Source organism: Hylobates moloch, unplaced genomic scaffold (genome assembly GCF_009828535.3).
Source record: "Hylobates moloch isolate HMO894 unplaced genomic scaffold, HMol_V3 SCAFFOLD_24, whole genome shotgun sequence".
NCBI classification, from domain to species: domain Eukaryota; kingdom Metazoa; phylum Chordata; class Mammalia; order Primates; family Hylobatidae; genus Hylobates; species Hylobates moloch.
In genome coordinates, this window is record NW_026652299.1 from 13,438,666 (window position 1) to 13,459,563 (window position 20,898).

Consider the following 20,898-nt stretch of genomic DNA (forward strand, 5'->3'; position numbering starts at 1 on the left):
GCATTTAAGAATAATGAAGCTGTTGTGAGATTTCAAATTTGAGATATCTATGGCCAGTTTATAAAAGTGCATTGATCAAGATATAATTTTTAACATTAATATATACATTCCATAATCTCAATCCATTTAACATGAACACTGGCCTTTGTCATTGTTATTTTTTTCTCCCTACAATATTGCCTGCTCTGTAGAACAGTGGTTCTCAGTTGGGGGTTGACTCTGTCCCCCAGGGGCATCTGGCAACATCTGGTATAATTGTGGGTGTCATGGGAGAGGGATGCTAACAGCATCCAGTGTGCAGTCCAGGGATGCTGTTCACCATCCTATAATGCACAGGACGGACCCCCACCACAAGGATTTTATCCAGCCCAGATGTTAACAGTGTCAAGGTTAAGCAACTCCTGTCAAGTGGGACTCAATTCCCATTTTATGAACACTTCTGTGCCCACTGTAATTCTGAAAACACAGACTGTGCTAATTGGCAAATACTATTTAAAAGAAGATTTAACCTAATCAATATCGCTTATCAAAAGCGATGGCTGACTTTAAGTATCAACATATTTCCAGAATGGATAAACCACACAGTCAACTCAGAATGATACAAATTAGGGTCCATATCATTTAATTTCCCTTGAACCTGCTATGCTAGTTTAATCTGTTAATATGAAGTTAATTAGGACTGTTTTGAAGGAGCTAAGCAATAGTTTCCTTTGCACATTTTTCTGAACAATGATAAAAATTTCGATGCATAAAGCACCTGGCAAATAACAGTGCTCTGCGAGTACTCTGGAAATGTTTATCACAGCTTACTAAAAACACAGGGCTTCACTCATTAGTTCAAATTTGCCATGAGCATGTGTCTGCACAGGTTAAATTTTTATTTTCTCTCTCTCATTTTGCAATAATCTCTCATAAATGTCGTTTAGAAACAGAACACATATACAAGGTATGTTATACAAAATTATAAGTTATTTTTTTCCACACAAGTTGTAAACTATCAGTGTATATAATACATTGATGATAGTGAACTAAATTTAAATGAAAAAAGTCATTCTAAGTTTGTTAACTAGAGAAATTTTTCAGTAATCATTCACCTACATATTCACATTCTGTATATATTCTCATGGTCAATGAACTGATTCAAATGATTTAAGTTATCCCACTATTTAAAGAGAAAAGCCTCTGCAATAATTTGAAACCATGACGTTATCTTAATTTCACCATTGGCTGCTTTTTTTCAGAAGTTCTTTTAGTTCTTCCTTTGACACATAACAATAGCTTTTAATCTCACTGGGATCTGGATTCAAAGTTACATTCTTCCTCACAAACAAAATGTAATCAATTTCATGTTCACCTCAGATACCATCCGACTGATCTTTGTAGTGAATTCGTGTTAAATAATTCATTTCTTCTGGAGGAACCTCTTCCAAGGGAATTCCTAGCTCAGCTTTCAGCCGCCTCTGTGCTGCTCGCCTCACTCCAAGGGCATCATTTTCCTCAAGTTCACCTGGTTTACTTAATGGATGACTACAACAAGTATTAGTAAAATAACTTGGAAAGGTAATCTTAGCATCTGATCTTTGCTGTAGCAGAAGCTTACTTTTGGTGTTGAATAAGAAGACTCTAAAAGCTCCATGCAGTAACCCTTTCTCAATGTTCTCAGCCCCAATTTTATTGTCATTTTCATCAATAAGTATACACATCTCTGCCAGGAGTTGAACCTGTTGCTCATAGAGGTGGTCAGTGGTTATTTCAGGCATCATTATACAATGTCTGATCTGTCCTGAGTGGCCTCCGGCCATGGACACCCTATCCTGATGAATTTATAGCTTGGTTGTGGAGGCAACACAAATGACATTAAGCAGCAGTTTTTTGAAAAGAAAGAATGCAATTTATTATTGAATTATGCATAGTGCAGTGGACTGAGTTAATACTTGGGCTCTATTTCTACTCTGCTTTTGACCTAGTCATTGATCATGCATGTTACTAAAATAAGTGAAGCCTACCACATTTCTAAGATCATTTAAAGTTGTAACACATTTTTATTTGATAAAAATGAGTTCTGAAATATCTAAGATTTCCTAATTAGAAGAAGAGAGTAAAGATTCCAGTGATAGAAAACAGCTTCAGTGAAGAAATAATATTTAATGGGGCAGGATTTTGATTGGATGGAAGAAAGGGAAACTAGTATCAATTTCCTTCTGTGTAGCAGATGCTTTTGCATATACTATCTTTCAGTTTCACAATATCAAAAAAGAGGTAGTGTACTAACATTTGTATACATAAAGGAACTAGGGTAAGAAAAGAGACCAACATCACCAGTTAAGAGTAGAGAAATCAGGATTAGAGGCAGTACCGTCACATTTGCTAATTAAAAAATGGGCAAAAGACCTTAACAGATACCTCACCAAAGAAGATATATAGATGCCAATAAGCATATGAAAAGATGCTTCACATCATGTGTCATCAGGGAAATGCAAATTGAAACAACAATGAGATACCACTACATATCTATTAGAATGGCAAAAATCCAGAACACTGGCAACACCAAATGCTGGCAAGGATGTGGAACAACAGAAAATCTCATTTATTCCTGGCGAGAATAGAAAATGGTACACTCACTTTGAAATAAATTCTGATGGTTTCTTATAAAGCTAAACTACTCTTCTTGTACAATCTGTCATTCACTCTTCTTGGTATTTATCCAAATGACTTGAAAGTATGTTCACACAAAAACTTTCATGTGGATGTTTATAGCAGCTTTATTATTTATAATTGCCAAAACTTGGAAGCAGCAAGTTGTCCTTCGGTAGGTTAATAGATAAACAAACTGTGGCACATCCAGACAATGGAATATATTCACCACCAAAAAAGGAGCCATCAAGCCATAAAAAGACATAAGGAAACCATTAAATGCTAAGTGGAGGAAACCAATCTGAAAAGGCTACAGGCTGTATGATTCCACTGTATGGAACAGGTAAAACTTCTGAAAAAGGTAAAACTATGGAAACAGTAAAAAGATCAGTGTTTGCCAGGGACTGGAGGGAGGGTTGAATAGGTAACACACAGAAGAATTTTAGGGCAATGAAATTGCTGTGTATGATACTACATTGATGAATACACATCAGTATGTATTTGTCCAGACCCATAGAATCTACAACATCAAGAGTGGACTCGCATGTAAACTCTGAACCCTGGTTGATAATAAATTCTCAATGTAAGTCATCAATTTTAACACATATACCACTCTGGTGAGAAATGGTGTGTGTGTCTGGGGAAGGAGCCCATGGGAAATCTCTGAACCTTCCTCTTAATTTCTTAGGAAGCTAAAACTGCTTTAAAAAGATAAAGTAACAACAGCAACAACAACAACAACAAGAAAACCCAAGATATTCTCAGAGAGATAACTGAGGCTAATGGTAAAAAGAAACAGTAACAAGAATTCGTGAAGAAGAACCCTTAGAAGATAATGGGTGTAAAACTTGTAATTATCACATAAGTCAGTGGATGAATTGAATCACAGAATTAATACAGCTGAAATGTGCCGCAGCAAGTGGGAATATCTTGTTAGGGGACTCTTCTGGAAGACAAGGGTAAAAAATAAGGATTTAGAAAAATGAGAAAAGTTAAAAGATACAGAGAGTGAAATAATGTGTCAGTATCTGCCTTAAAAAGCCGCAGATGAAGAAAAAGTAGATGAAAGCAGAGAAATAATGCCTTAACACTTCCGTAAATCATAGAAAGGTTTAAGAGCTTATCAAAAGGGCTCATTAAGAGCCACCAAGCAAACCCAAATGTAGGCACATGGTAGTGAGACACCAGAGGAAGTACCTGTGGAAGACATTTTGGTTGGCTAAACATATCTCTTTCCTCCCTCTTGTTAACAGTAAATTATATACATTATAGAATGTGGCAAAGCAAATACTCATTTTACGAACTTCTCTTGCAGCTACAGGAGGACATACAAAGGAGTCCGGGCTAATGAGACATAAGTATATGCCTGCTGTGGGGCTTCTCGGAAAGTTTCAACTGGTAAAAGGGGAAGAATTGAACACAGAAGTGATGGGAGCCGCTTTGCAACAAAGAAGAAGCGAAAAAAGAATAGCAGAAATGTTGACCCTGATATTGTTAAACTGACGAGCTATTGCCAGCAGCCCCTTAAACTCAAAGCACCTTTTTAGATGAGAAAAAAAAAGTAAGTAATTATTAATTGGTTTTATGATATCTCCACCCAGACCATTTCAAACTAATAATCCAGTAAGAAAAAAAGATGAACACAGAAGGTGGGAGCATATAATTTGGTAAGGTTTATTTTCTAAATAAAAAATGACTATAGCACAAATACATAAAGAACAATCCACAAATAAAATTACAGAATTGTACTAACCTGACAGAGATGGATGGTGGGAGGGAGAAGAAAAAGATCAGAGGCAAGTTGAAATGAGAAAAAAATAAAAGAGAGTAAGTAGTAAATATAAAATAAAATGCAGAAATATGTATTTATTAGTGTTATCATAAATGTTTATTAACTCAAGATTATCTCAAAGATTAAGAGATATTTCTGAGTATGATTAAAAACAGCAATATTTATCTAAAAGTGATATTTAAAACAAAAAAATATAATTAGAGTAATAATGAAAAAAACAGCTTAAGACATAGTAGGTGAATGCAAGCTTCCCCCCCAAAACAGTCAGATTAATGGTTTTAATATCGAATTTAAGGCAAAAAAAATCATAAAGGACAATGAGGGCATTTGTAATAGGAATAATAGGCATAATAATCATGAACATTTACATACCTAATACTATGTTATTCAGAACAATAACTGGTAGCTCTATGGAGAAAAATAGATAAATCAACAATTCTAATTGGGGAACTTAACACATAAACCTCAGAAACTGTTAAATCAAGCAGATCAAAAATATACATAATTACTGAGCTTAAATGAATAGATACACAGAAGTTTGTAGACTCAGACAGAAGATAGACATTCTTTTTACGGACAAAGAACAGTTACACAAATGGACCAGATACTGGCCACAGAGGAAGGCCTCAGTATAATCTAATTCTTTAATACCATGTAGACTCATATTAAAATGCAATACAATTAGAAATAAGTCCAAGGAAAAGCTAAAACCATCTCATATGGCTGAATACTAAGTAACATTTTGCTAAATGGCTTTTATTTAAAAATCGTTAAGAGAAATTATGGAATTCTTATAGCTAATGTACATACTATTTGACTATAGGCCAACATTTGCAGGATGAATCTCTGGTTTTACTTAAAGAGACATGTATAGATTTAAATACATCACAAAACAAGCAGAATAAAAAATGGATTAATATTCAAATGATGAAGCTACAAAAAAAGTTAATAAGAGTAAAGCCAAACATATAAGGACAGAAATAATAATTACATAGCTACAAATTTTAAAAACAGAGAATAACAAAAATCCAGTAGACAGGCTTAATAAAACAAAAACTCAGTTATTTGAGTATAATAAGACATACAACTTCTAGTAAATCTGATCAAGAGAAAAGACAGATGTAAATACTACAAAATGCATATAGAAAGAGATTTAGCACAGGTATAACAAAGAATAAGAATCATGAGGCTATAATCACTAACTTTCCCTCAGCTTGAAAATCTTGAAGGATTTATTTATGAAAGCACAAATTTTGCATAAGAATAATGACAATACTTGAATATTCTAATAACTACTAGAGAAAATTAAAATGTTAGCTAAAAACCTGCTTCCTCATTTCTCTTTTTTCCCACAAAAAGGCAATGGATCAGCAGTTGAAAAGGGAGTACTGTGAAATTTTCAAGGCACAGAAACTTCCTATCATAAATAAGTTAATCCAAAACACGAAGTAGAAAAGGAAAACTGGAGAGCTCTCAGTGAAACTGGTATAAGTTTTGACTTCTTTTCCTGCTGCCTCCAGGTGGGGCCAACCCTCATGGGTTTTTAAAAAAGCAGAAAGAACAGCCTGAGCTTCGGGTTGTCTGGATTTCTTCCATCACAACTCACTTCACAGACTCTTTTTTCTTTTTCAAGCAAGGAGGCCAATTAGTGGGTGGAACAGCTAAGGCAACACTATACAATTACCTGGTTTATATCCTTCACTGACTGACTAGAGTCAGTGGACGGATCGACTATCATATAGTGTAATACTTAAGGTGTTTTAAAATATGCAGGTTAATATTTAAATTTTTATATAAAATTTAAAGGAAAGATGTTTACATTATTCTCTCTTTTTAGTCTATCAAGTTTTTCTCTAAGAACCTACTTTGGGATGCTCCAACGACCTTCAGAACATATTAGGCCAATACTTCCAAGTTTTTCTGTTTATCAGGTCACTGTAATATGAGAATAAGTTAGGGAGCCTAGGCTCTCTTTATGCCTGTGCAGTCCTTTCTTTGAGATATGTTTTATAACAGTTGGTTTTCTTCCAAGAGTGTAGAAGCATTATGTTATTACTATAATTATTGTTATTTAAGTTGAGCCTATATAAAAGCTAGATTTTTCTCTCCTTTTTTTCTTGTAATAAGAGTTGACATGTTAAGCTAACCTGTTCTTCACTGTCTTCTAATTTGGTTCTATTTATCAGAAAAGCCTTTTTAGGTAGATTTTTTTTTTTTTATCTGTCTACTTGTTTTAAAACCGCAATGAGACAATAGTTATAGTTTACTTAATTCTTCACTAACCCTAGTCTTTAAACCAGAAAATGGTAGTTCAAGTGTACAAAAATATAGGCTGACTTCACATGTAAACAAAAATGTGAGAATCCTTTAAAAGTGTTGAGCTTAACAAATCTAAAAGTTTATTTTTCTTTATTTTCTTCTTTTTTATATATTTAATTGCTTATTTAAAATATATCATGATCAAGTAGGGTTTGTACCAGGAACCAAAGAATATTTTGACACATGTACAAGATAATTCATGGCCCTTTGGAAAATGAAGCTCATAATTATTTCAGTAAGTATACCAGAAGACATTCTTAGTAAGGTAGGGTTGGTAGGAAACTTTCTTAGCCTGGTATCAAAAAATATTACCAAAAAACATAGAATAAATATATAATGTGGTATATTTATATGAATTTTTCTTAAGTTTAGAAATAATATTGTGTATATATGATAGCACTGCTATGTTCCATATAATACTTTTGGAACTGGCAAACGTAAGAAAAGAAAAACAAGTAGTAGGTATGAAAGAACAGAGAGAAATAATTAAAATTACTGTTATTTCCAGGTTAGCTTCATAGCAAACTGGGTGTCTCTGGGTATGTATTTTCTTTTCTCTGTGGAGGCAGTTTGCATAGCTGACCTTTTGAGCGCTGACTGAGCAGGTCTGAGCAAGCTCAATGCAGGAACAGACTGATCCAGTTGCTGATTTTCAGAGGCCCCCTTTCTAAAAACATGACTGCCTCTATCAGAGTTTCCTTTTAAATGTAGTGATATAACGGTTGCTTGCCCTTTGTCTCTATCAGTGTGGAGAGTATTGCAGGGAGCAAGGTCTTTTTCTATTGGAACACTGGTCATGGCCCATGCAATCCAAATTTGCACTGCCTAAGCTAGGGAATAATGGGAATTCACAAGATTATGAGTGTCCTACTACCTTTCTACAAATAAGATTTTCCCCCAGTTATATCTGCACCACGTGGTACTAACAGTCTATGTCTGTTAACTCCTAGGCATAACACAAAATCAAACTTGCAGACAAATTACTATAATTATGAAATAGTCTGTCCATTTGCTGGTACAAAATCCACTTACAAAATCAAAATCACTAATTAACAATGAAAAATAATGATTAACAAAATATTTCCCCAAATAACAAGAACTATAAATACTTAGTGTCACTCAACCAAGAAGGCACAAGAAAAGGTAAAACATACCCTTATGATATAACCCAGAAAGTCAACTTCTGTTTACCCAAGAGAAATGAAAACCTATGTCTATACAAAGACTTGTACAAACTTGCTCACAGTAGCTTTATTATAATGGCCCTAAAAGTGGAAGCAGCCCAAATGTTCATCAACAGGTGAATGGATAAATTCTGTGTGGTATATTCATTCGGTGGTATACTACTCAGCAATCAAAACAATAAATTACTGATACACTAAAAACATAGATGACGCTCAAAAATATTCTGTGCAGAAAAGCCCAGACACCACAGAGTAAACAGACTGTGATTCCATGTATATATAACCTAAGAGGAGACAGATCTAATTTGTAGTGTCAGAAAACACATCAGTGGCTACCCAGAGTTTACTTTGAGCCAATCCCTGGCAGAGCACCAGAGATCCACTTGATCACAGTTGTTTGGCTTCCATTCATTCTTAGGCAGGGTCCCTTGACCCACGTCTCTGCTCTAAGGTGGAGAATGTTTTAATTCAGTGGGTCCCAATTGTTGGTTCATAAACTAGTGTGCTATGAACTGAGAAGAAAAAAATCAGATATGGAAAGTTTTTCAAAGTATAAAATTTATTCACCTGTAAGTGACTATCATTATTGTGAAATTTTCTCCTTGTAATTTGGTGTTAAAATATTCATTTATTTTATACAATGATGACAGTCAGTGATGAAGTTGAATTTTTAATTGCCTTCTTGGCAAAACAGACATTTGACAAACTGGGTATTAAAAAAAGAAGAAGAGGAAGAGGAGGAAAGGAATGTAGGAGAATGGCATGTTCTATCTTGAGCTAGAAAAGGTTATTTAAAAAAAAAAATCCATAAAAGCACAGGCATAAAAATTACAGTAAAGAAACAAAATAATAAAAATAAACAGAAACTTGATTAGGGAATTTGACTGTAATCGAAAGAAGAGTTTTATATCCAATAAAACATATTATAGGAAGCTTTAACATGGAATTTACAAGATTGAGAACTGTTTAATATTTAAAATACATTAAAAAACACATGCTATTCGGGAAATAAAAGGACTGAAAATTTATAAAAATGAGTACAGTAGTTGAATGGAAATTCATGTGAATGGTAATACATATGTAAACTGATTCTCAAACTCACTGCTAAGTACATAAATAAAAATTAAAACAATAAAATATTACTTTATAATCACCAAATTAGCAGAAGTTAGAAGGCAAGTAAACATTGCGAGAGGAAGGCGGATTCACGTGCACAGCTAGTGGGAATCTAAAGTGCTACAATGATGCTGGAGAGAAGCTGAAATTACCTAGTAAAATAAGCATGTCTTGATGCTACAATTCAGCTCATGAAAAATCGTGGACTTTGTGCAGGATTTTCACAGCATTGCTTATGATAGCAGGAAACCTGATGGAATGGCCAAGTAAAAGGAGGTGTATGTATATGTCAGAATGTTGGACTACTATGAACCATTAGCAACAATGAGCTAGATTTACATTTGACAGCATGGAATAATCTAATCTCAAAAACACTAGCAAGAATGAAAATAGCAAGAAACAAGATATGACACTATCATTTATGCAAATTAAAAGCACATATAAAATACACTCTAATTTTCAAGGAACCAATGCATTTAAATAACCACTTAGATGGAAGGTTGGAAGGGTGAAAAGGAGGGAGAACTATAAAAGGAGCAATGTACTAAAATAAAGATAAAATGAGATAAAAGAGTTGTTAGCATATCGATGATGGAAGTATGATGAATGGAAAAGCATGAGTAATCTTACATACTCTACATTTTAAAAATTAATTAAACCACAATGAATCAGTATCCAAGGGTTCATGTGGGAAGAGGAGAGATGAGCTAATGACCAAGAATCACTTCAATCAATCCTTCATTCAATCAAATGCTTTTGTATGTCACTACACAGTGCTGTGTGTTGGTATATTGCTTACCATTAAGTGTGCTCTTATATTTTTTAAACATTCTGACTTTTCTAAATTTTTCTTCAGATAGTAAACTCCTGCAAAGCAGATTGTTTGGTGGTTCTTCCTTCACGGTGCCTGACCCATCATTCTGCAGATATTAGGTAGGCACTCGAGAATATTTTGCTCCTTTGATTACTATAACTGAAAAGCTGGGATTCTACAGGATGTGGCTCCTTAAAATATCTGTAAGTGATTGAAAAAATGTATTCAAATTGCTGTAGCTTCTATGATCCTTATCAAATATATATTCTTACCAACTTACATGTTGCGGTCAGCTTATTTTGCATTTTGCTTGTGAGAGGATATTTCCTGTGCTATGTGTTACTGCTGCTTTGTCGCACAGTCACACACTTTCGGTCCTAATAGATTTTCTCGCAAGAGTTTCAGGTGTCATTTGGAACATGAGAAATAATTGCTTGTGGGCTGTTTCTCTCATAGAACCTCTTTCCCTCTCCTTGTTACATGCTGACTCCTGTTTTTCTAACATGTTCTGGATGTTTTATTTCTATTCTTCCACATAGAATGTGTTCTAGAAGCACTCATTCTAGTAGTAGGGGGCAATATAATGAAAGGAAAACTGTTTCTCTATTCACAACACCTCTCACACCCAATGTACAGGGAATTTCCCCCCTGCAGTCACCCATTTCCCAACTCTCTGGATGTCAATTTGATGTTCTATAATTTAATTCAATTCTGACATTAACTACCAGTTTAAGGGCTCAGTCCTACAAGGCCCTTCAGACCCGAGTAGCAAATAATGAACTCCTAGGGTATCCACACTTCTGTCCAACTTGGCTACAAAGCCAAGAACTCCCACAACCTTTCCCCCATCAAAGTTCAATAATTTATTGAAAGGACTCACAAAACTCAACATTTTCTGATGTTTACTAGTTTTATAAAGGGAATGAGAAAGGATACAGATGAGCAGTCAGGTGAAGAGACACGTGGTGTGAGGTCTGGAAGAGTCTCATATTCAGGAGCTTCTGTCGCTATGGAGTTGCAGTGCCCCCGGGATGTGTGCATCCTAGCACAGGGATGTGTTCACCAACCTGGAAGCTCTTCAGATTTGGTAGTTTAGGAATTTTTAACGGAGGCTTCATCACATAATGTACATACACATAATTTGATTATGAATATTCATATTTTTGAGGATGCCTTTTTAAGCCTATTTACTAGTCACTGCAGTCAAGGAACTTCTCAGCATCCGGCGTGGTGGCTCATGCCTGTAATCCCACCACTTCGGAAGGCCAAGGCAGGTGGATCACCTGAGAACAGGAGTTCGAGACCAGCCTGGTCAATATAGTGAAACCTCACCTCTACTAACAATACAAAAATCAGCCAGGCATGGTGGCACACACCTCTAATCCCAGCTACTCGGGGGCTGAGACAGAAAAATCACTTGAAACCCGGGAGGTGGAAGTTGCAGTAAGCCAAGATTGTGCCACTGCACTCTGGACTGGGCAACAGAGCGAGACTCCATCTCAAAAAAAAAAAAAGTTTCTCAGGATGTCCTCTGCAGACTACCTGCTGCAGCTGGAGAATCCTGGGCATGCCACATCAAAGTCTGTGGTGATGTGTCTTGGGAATGGGTCTTTATAACAAGCATCCCAGGTTCTTGTGCATGCTAGCATTGCAAAATCATCATGCCTAAAGAAGCTTAAGGAAAATTCTTCTGCTATGAGACAGAGAATTTGTTAATTCACACCTGAGGTGGTACAAGCCAGCTCTCAGGAGATTAGCAACAGGAACAGGGAAAAACAGATAGATACAAATAACATTTTGAAGGTAAACTATATTGACTTATTGCCCATATATGGAGCATTTAGGAAGAGAATACATCTTAGAGTCAATGAGTATTTTTGAATATTTCAATGAATTAATTCTCTTAATGAACTGTTTAGTTGCTTGACTGCCTCCATTCTCCTATGCCCCAAATTTTCAGCTCTATTGAGGGTAAGCAGTTTGCCTGAAGTCAAACATTTATATAATGTTAGACTCTAAGATAGAAACCAGGCCTTTTGATGGTAGGGTCACTAGTCTTGCTATCTAACCTTAACTGCTATGTTGATAAGGTTTTAAGTCTCAGTGACTAAGAAAATTGGTCTGCCATTCAATACTTTGTTGAGGATCATATGTGTGTAAGGCAACAGTGTTCTGTGCTGAGTGCTGGGATTCCAGTGGTGAACACAGTAAACATGCTACCTCCTCCCTGTGGTGCTCACTCTCTGGTTGATAAGATGGTAACACTATAACAGTAAATGGTTTTTGGAAAGGAAAGTTGGTGCATTGATGAGAATATGACATTATTGGAATGAATAGTGGACATGCTGAATTGGTCTGTATTTCAGGTGCATCCAAATTGCCTAGTTCTCCCTGCAAACCATATGGACATGTTCATTTATGTGTATGTATAGGTTAAGGAAGCCTCTCTGTGCCTTATCAGATAAAGGAGAGAGAGAAGAGTCAATAGTGAAGAGAAAGTTCACCACATTCGTGAGAAATATCCTTCCCGAGCTTGCAGCAAAGTGATCACTGGCCTGTAGAGAAGAACGTAAGGTTGTTTCACCAGATGGAACAAAGTTACAGGTTTTAGACATGATTTTTAATACCAGTTAGGTATATCTTTCTGCATAAAATGTACTTGTCTCTATGATGGGTTTTTTTTGGGGGTTCTTCCATCCTTTGGAAAGAGGCAAAATATAAAGGCAGTATGGGCTGTTCACAGCATAAACTCTGTAAATTGGTCATTAGCCAGGTTTCCTCATAGAGATGGGCACCTTGTTTCAAAAACAGGAAAATAAATTAACTTGGACGTGCTTTGGATGATTTTCAGCATGAAAAGTGATATCCATGGGCTTGAAATGAATTTACTCTCTAAATATTTGCAGTCATGAAATAGTTTGGCTGAAAAGGCTCTCTGATGATTCAAAGGTAGAACATTGAGAAATAATAAAATTAGAATCATTTTAGAGAATTCAAAAAGACATATTGTATAAAGTACCAGTGGGTAGAAGTGGACACAACTCTGACTGTGACTGCTTGAATATTTTTCTAAGAGAGTTTTCTATCTTTTGAAGAAAACTTTTATGTTTAGAGAGAGGTTTAGGGTTTTTTTCTTTCTTTCTCACACAATATGATCTATTTTTCTCCTCTTTCCTTAAATAAGGAAGAATAAACATAAAGAAAAAGTTTGAAAACAATAATATTTGCTAATTTATTAATCGCAAAAAAGTCTTAATACCTTTTTACCATTCTGAGTTTTGAATAATTACAATGTAAAAAAGCTATGAAGTTCTATATAATTGTAGAGGGAAAAAAGGTTTATATTTTGATATGTCTTGGCTATGTCCCCACCCAAATCTCATCTTAAATTCCCACGTGTTGTGGGAGGGACCTGGTGGGAGGTAATTGAATCATGGGGGCAGGTCTTTCCCATGCTGTTCTCATGATAGTGAGTAAGTCTCACAAGATCTGATGGTTATTATGAGGGGGAGTTTTCCTACACAAGCTCTCTCTTTGCCTGCTGCCATCCACATAGATGTGACTTGCTTCTCCTTGCTTTCCACCATGATTGTGAGGCCTCGGCCATGTGGAACTGTAAGTCCAAATCTTACGTCTTTCTTGTGTAAATTACCCAGTCTAAGGTATATCTTTATCAGCAGCATAAAAATGGACTAATACATATTTCTTCTTGGATTATAACTTGAATTTAAAACTAAAATGAAAGAAGAAAAAGGAAGAGGAGGAGGGGGATTGGAATATCTTGATAGATTTTTCTAATTTATTTAAAATTTTTGTTTTATTAATTTAGAGAATACAGAGAGCCATAATTTATTTAGAATTGTTCTACTGTGATTCTCATTTTGTCTATACAGAAATAGACTATATCTGCTATTGTTAATTTGATCTAGAAGGTTTTCCTATATTTGGGCATGATACTGATACAGCTTATAATTCTCATAAAAGAAATAAAACACTCAAAGGAGATGAAAGTAACTCAAATTCTTGAGCAGTCTAGATATTTTGAAAACCACTTTTTATATTTCTTAATTATTAATATTTATTTATGAGAATAATTTTCTGTTTACTGATTGCTATGAATCCTGACAGCTTCATGAATTACAAGCTCCCTTAGGCATGGCATAATAACTTTGGTTAGCAAATTGCAGTATTCCTGCAGAGTTTTCTAGATTTGCCTCATAAACTTGATATTCAACAAATTCTTGAACTAAAGGATTTTTCCTAAGAAAAGAACTTTTAACATTTTAAGAGAGCTATGACCAAATTGTTCATGGTCATAAGTCCCTGAAGAGTCCTCATTAATAACTATGTAAATGGAACCTCAATGCTGCAGCTTAAAGATCAGAAGTTTTGAGCAGACACTTTGAAAGAACTTCATTATTTGTGAGTTCACAGGGTGAAATTATATACCTCTTCATTTTACTCTGTACCCTAGAGCCCTAATCACTAGTGAGAATAGTATACTCCATGGATTTACCAATATTTACCAATATTTCTCAGAATGAGTTTGCAAGTTTAGTGAGAAATGCCCATGAGTGCTGCTTAAACATACTTAATAGTTCTCTTATGAAATCACTTAGCAAAGGCTTGTTATGCTCTGATTAGCTTATTAGTTTATTCTGGATCCGATAGAGAGTTTTGGGGCATTGTCTGTCAACTTGCTAGGAATTAGGACAGCAAATGCTTTCAAATTGTCTTTGCTCATTTAGCCATGTCTCTGCAGATGTTCACTATTTTAATACGTCTTTTCTTTGGAAAGCATACTCTATGTACAGTATAATCATTAAGAGATGTACAATTTTGAATTAAGGTAGAAGTTTATAAGTAGATTAAGATGCTTGGGAGGCATACTTCCTGCTCAAATGAGTGCCAACCTGCGTATCAATACATGACTCATTCTGAGTGTCAAAAGATCATTTCGGGCTAGTTTGTTCATGCTGTCATAATAAAAAATTTCACAGTACATAGTATATGAAGGCAGTCCATAATGATAGTTTAGCTTGTACTTAGGTTATTTACACATGATCATAAATTACTTTTTTGTATAAGAATGGAAATATGAGAGAGTTGTTGCTTTAAGAATTGAATAATGTAAAATAATTATGGAGAAACATTCGTGGCGTTTTCAAGAAGTGCAATGTGAAACTTGACTCTTCTTATTTTCTTTACCCAACTATGTTCTACTTCTGCTACTTTAATATGAATGAGTTAGTGAGGTGGTAAAATAGTGCAGTAAAAACATATTAGATTTTCAAGACAGATATAGGGTTGTAGAACTGGAAAGCTCCAAGGGGTGCCATATATATAATAGGCTCTGTGAGTGGCATTCCTGGAGTTGTGCAATAAACAACATGGGCGACTAGATGCAGTGGCCCTGAGGTAGACCAATGTTAGAGACCTGATTAAATAGCATTGGGCAAAGTTAGTAGCTTTCTCTGAGACTTCTCCTTTCTATAAAATGAAGTTAATTTTATCTATCACATATGGGTCTTTTTTAAGTTAAATGAGGTTTTACAAGAGTTTATTTCCATAGCAATACTAGAAAAGTACCAAGTGCACAGTAGATGCTTAACAACTGTTAGCCTTGAAAGTAGGCAGATGAGATGAACTCTAATAAGTGGTTAAAAAGAGAGAAAAAGATCATGTTAACTTAGAGGTCTAAAACTTAAAGGCTATTGTTTTAAATTATCTAGAAAAGGCTTTTTCATAATTAGCAATGCTACACACATGCACTCATGCACACACATATTCAAATCTGGACACACATATACTAGCACATGTGCACATACACATATACACACACACATACACACACCCTCCAAATTTGGGATACCTTAATTGGAAGATGCTAATTTCACATCATATAAATTTTGCACATTTACAAGGAAATATAAAGCAGACATCATGAATTGTTATCTAGAAAAATATTATCACAAAAAAGGTAGAAGTTTATGTAATTCGATATAATAAAATATAAGTGTAATGACAATTACTACAGCTATCAATCTTCAATAATTTGTGAATAATCTAGCCTCAAATCCAATGAAGCTTTATAAAATTTGTGATTACAGAGTGTAAAATATAACAGATGCTACAATATTTAGATGCCTGCTGGCATTTACCTTTTCCTCTGCACAGTTCATTTCAACTATATGAAAATTTTATGTGTTACACAAAAGTAGAGAAAAAGAAACTGATTTGCAAAATAACCACATGAGAATTGATGGTGTGTTTTCAGCAATGTGGTATTTGATTCTTTGGATCAGATGAACTATGCAAGAAAGTAGAGAATTTGGTAATACATATTATTTTCAGTTTCATATGGTGAAAGATGCATAGGTCAAAAATAACACTGATGTTGAATTTAGTTACTTTGTGCATTCAGAGCTGATTTTTTATGCTGGGAGGCCTACTATTCACTGAAGAAATGGTCTTGCTTTGAGGGTTGTAGTGGAAGGATAATGGCATTGGTGCCATTTGAGATACAGCCAATGTTATCTTTCTTTTGATTTTTAAATTTTAAATTTTAAATTTTTTGAGGTGGAGTCTCGCTCTGTCACCCAGGCTGGAGTGCAGTGGTGCAATCTCAGCTCACTGCAACCTCCACCTCCTGGGTTCAAGCGATTCTCCTGCCTCAGCCTCCCGAGTAGCTGGGATTACAGGCACGTGACACCACGCCAAGCTAATTTTTGTATTTTAGTAGAGATGGGATTTCACCATGTTGGCCAGGCTGGTCTCGAACTGCTGACCTCAAGTGATCCACCCACCTCAGCCTCCCAAAGTGCTGGGATTACAGGTGTGAGCCACCACAACTGGTCACCAATGTTATATTTCAAAAGCAAGATACTTAGAGTGTAACACCTGGTTTTTTAAAAATACATTTTGCAGGTTATCAAATATCAATCTTCTCATTTAAAAATTATTTTATTATCTATGATCACATTGTAAACATAATATTAAATTACAGATACTATTTTTGAAGATTTTTGTTCATTTTAAAAATTTATTTTTTATTTCCCATTATATCAATTATAGGTTTTTCAGAAAAAAAATAATAATGAAAAATTCTCGAGACCTGCAAACTAGAAACCCAGAAATCATTTTTGGACACCTTCGTCTTCATCTTTTCAATATCCTATAATTCATCCATTTCTATCAATTATATTCTCTAAATATCTGTTAAGCCTGTCTGATTCTCTCCATTACCACTTCTACTATTCTTCCCTGGACTGACTCCCATAATTAAAAGCCTCTTAATTATTCCCTTCTGTCTATACTTCCTAATTAAGTCCATATTTTATTGTGTTTTAAGATGTCAATCTGATCTTGTTCTACCTTTATTTACTTCAAGGGATTCCCACTGATTTAGGATAAAGACCAACATTCTTAGTATGGCCTAAGAGCACTGAGAGGGTTTTGCAACTGTCTACTCCCAGCTTCCTCTCCTTCTAATCTTTCCCGGCTCCCTGTAGTCTAGATTCTGAGAGGTGACAGTGTACTGGCAGTCCTCACAGCCCTCGCTCGCTCTGGGCACCTCCTCTGCCTGGGCTCCCACTTTGGCGGCCCTTGAGCCCTTCAGCCCACCGCTGCACTGTGGGACCCCCTTTCTGGGCTGGCCAAGGCCGGAGCCAGCTCCCTCAGCTTTCAGGGAGGTGTGGAGGGAGAGGCGCGAGCGGGAACCGGGGCTGTGCGCGGTGCTTGCGGGTCAGCTGGAGTTCCGGGTGGGCGTGGGCTTGGCGGGCCCCATACTTGGAGCAGCCGACTGGCCCTGCCGACCCCGGGCAATGAGGGGCTTAGCACCCAGGCCAGTGGCTGCGGAGGGTGTACTGGGTCCCCCAGCAGTGCCAGCCCACCGGCACTGCTCTCGATTTCTCGCCGGGCCTTAGCTGCCTTCCGGCGGGGCAGGACTGGGGACCTGCAGCCAGCCCACCATGCCTGAGCCTCCCACCCCCTCCGTGGGCTCCTGTGCGGCCCGAGCCTCCCCATGAGCGCCGGCCCCTGCTCCACGGCGCCCAGTCCCATCAACCACCCAAGGGCTGAGGAGTGTGGGCACACGGCGCGGGACTGGCAGGCAGCTCCACCTGCAGCCCTGGTGCGGGATCCACTGGGTGAAGCCAGCTGGGCTCCTGAGTCTGGTGCAGATGTGGAGAACCTTTATGTCTAGCTCAAGGATTGTAAATACACCAGTCGGCACTCTGTATCTAGCTCAAGGTTTGTAAACACACCAATCAGCACCCTGTGTCTAGCTCAGGGTTTGTGAATGCACCAATTGACACTCTGTATCTAGCTACCCTGGTGGGGCCTTGGAGAACCTTTGTGTGGACACTCTGTATGTAGCTAATCTAGTGGGGACTTGGAGAACCTTTGTGTCTAGCTCAGGGATTATAAACGCGCCAATCAGTGCCCTGTCAAAACAGACCACTGGGCTCTACCAATCAGCAGGATGTGGGTGGGGCCAAATAAGAGAATCAAAGCAGATTGCCCCAGCCAGCAGTGGCAACCTGGTGGGGTCCCGTTCCACACTGGGGAAGCTTTGTTCTTTCGCTCTTTGCAATAAATCTTGCTACTGCTCACTCTTCGGGTCCACACTGCTTTTATGAGCTGTAACACTCACCGCAAAGGTCTGCAGCTTCACTCCTGAAGCCAGCGAGACCCCAAGCCCACCGGGAGGAAGGAACAACTCCAGACGTGCCACCTTAAGAGCTGTAACACTCGCCGCCAAGGTCTGCAGCTTCTCTCCTGAGCCACCGAGACCACGAACCCACCAGAAGGAAGAAACTCCGAACACATCTGAACATCAGAAGGAACAAACTCCGGACATGCCGCCTTTAAGAGCTGTAACACTCACCGCGAGGGTCCGCGGCTTCATTCTTGAAGTCAGTGAGACCAAGAACCCACCAATTCCGGCCACAATTCCACTTCCTGGTCTTGAAACCTCCCGGCTTCCTAACTTTCATTGAACCAGGAACTTTCTCCAAACCACTGAGCTTCCAACTGAGGTAGGCGTGTCCTTGGATATGCAAGAAGGTGTACCATGCACATTCAGAGTTTAAACGAGTCCATTTCCAGATCCACAACACCCATATGAATTTTTCCTCCGGATGACCTCCCTCAGGAACATGTCTGCAGGTGAGTCATCCCTCTGTTTCTCCCCTCCATTTCCATTTTCACAATCACTCTTCTTTTTCTTTACAAGCAAAATAAAACAAACAAAAAAGGCCTTCCTCTCATTCATTCTGATTCTTAATGTGGAACGCTGCATCAGATACTGAAATCTCTGGGGCACCAAAAGAGAGGCGATTCAAACTCTCAGTGTCAATGAAGGCAGCTTTAGTCAAAACGCTACATCATTTTCTTTTGATACATATTTCTCTTAAAGGAAAGTGAAATATTAGAAATGAGCTATCATGGCCTGGATTGAATGCACTTTCTGAATTTAGGGATTTTGCAGAGTGGGTCAGGAGGAGTAGTGGCAGTTTTGCTTTAACCATTTCACATCTTTCATCCCCCACCATTGTCAAAAAAGTGTTGCTCCTTACGGAGAGTCTTGAAAGAGGGTAGCAAGGCAAGGGGCAGTAAGAAATATTGAAGACATCAGTTGTGAATGGGAGTTCACTCATGATTTGGCTCTCTGTCTGTTATTGGTGTATAAGAATGCTTGTGATTTTTGCACATTGATTTTGTATCCTGAGACTTTGCTGAAGTTGCTTATCATCTTAAGGAGATTTTGGGTTGAGATGATGGGGTTTTCTAGATATACAATCATGTCATCTGCAAACAGGGGCAATTTGACTTCCTCTTTTCCTAATTGAATACCCTTTATTTCTTTCTCCTGCCTTATCGCCCTGGCCAGAACTTCCAACACTGTGTTGAATAGGAGTGGTGAGAGAGGGCATCCCTGTCTTGTGCCCGCTTTCAAAGGGAATGCTTCCAGTTTTTGCCCATTCAGTATGATATTGGCTGTGGGTTTGTCATAAATAGCTCTTATTATTTTTAGATATGTCCCATCGATACCTAGTTTATTGACAGTTTTTAGCATGAAGGGCTGTTGAATTTTGTCAGAGGCTTTTTCTGCATCTATTGAGATAATCATGTGGTTTTTGTCTTTGGTTCTGTTTATATGCTGGATTACGTTTATTGATTTGCATGAGTTGAACCAGCCTTGCATCCCAGGGATGCAGCCTGCTTTATCATGGTGTATAAGCTTTTTGATGTGCTGCTGGATTCGGTTTACCAGTATTTTATTGAGGATTTTTGCATCAATATTCATCAAGGATATTGGTCTAAAATTCTCTTTTTTTGTTGTGTCTCTGCCAGGCTTCGGTATCAGGATGATGCTGGCCTCATAAAATGAGTTAGGAAGGATTCCTTCTTTTTCTATCGATTGGAATAGTTTCAGAAGGAATAGTGCCAGCTCCTCCTTGTACCTCTGGTAGAATTCGGCTGTGAATCCATCAGGTCCTGGACTTGTTTTGGTTGGTAAGCTATTAATTATTGCCTCAATTTCAGAGCCTGTTATTGGTCTATTCAGAGATTCAACTTCTTCCTGGTTTAGTCTTGGGCGAGTGTATGTGTCGAGGAATTTATCCATTTCTTCTAGATTTTCTAGTTTATTTGCGTAGAGGTGTTTATAGTATTCTCTGATGGTAGTTTTGTTTCAAAGAGAATAAAATACGTAGGAATCCAACTTACAAGGGATGTGAAGGACCTCTTCAAGGAGAACTACAAACCACTGCTCAAAGAAACAAAAGAGGACACAAACAAATGGAAGAACATTCCATGCTCATGGATAGGAAGACTCAATATCGTGAAAATGGCCATACTGCCAAAGGTAATTTATAGATTCAATGCCATCCCCATCAAGCTACCAATGACTTTCTTCACAGAATTGGAAAAAACTACTTTAAAGTTCATCTAAAACCAAAAAAGAGCCCACATTGCCAAGTCAATCCTAAACCAAAAGAACAAAGCTGGAGGCATCACGCTACCTGACTTCAAAC

At 37.3% G+C, this 20,898-nt stretch overlaps 1 pseudogene; it reads right to left on the minus strand.

Moving 5' to 3' along the window:
- Positions 1-1,102: 1,102 nt before the first annotated feature.
- On the minus strand, positions 1,103-6,669 carry LOC116462942 (isopentenyl-diphosphate Delta-isomerase 1-like; annotated as a pseudogene).
- Positions 6,670-20,898: the final 14,229 nt, after the last annotated feature.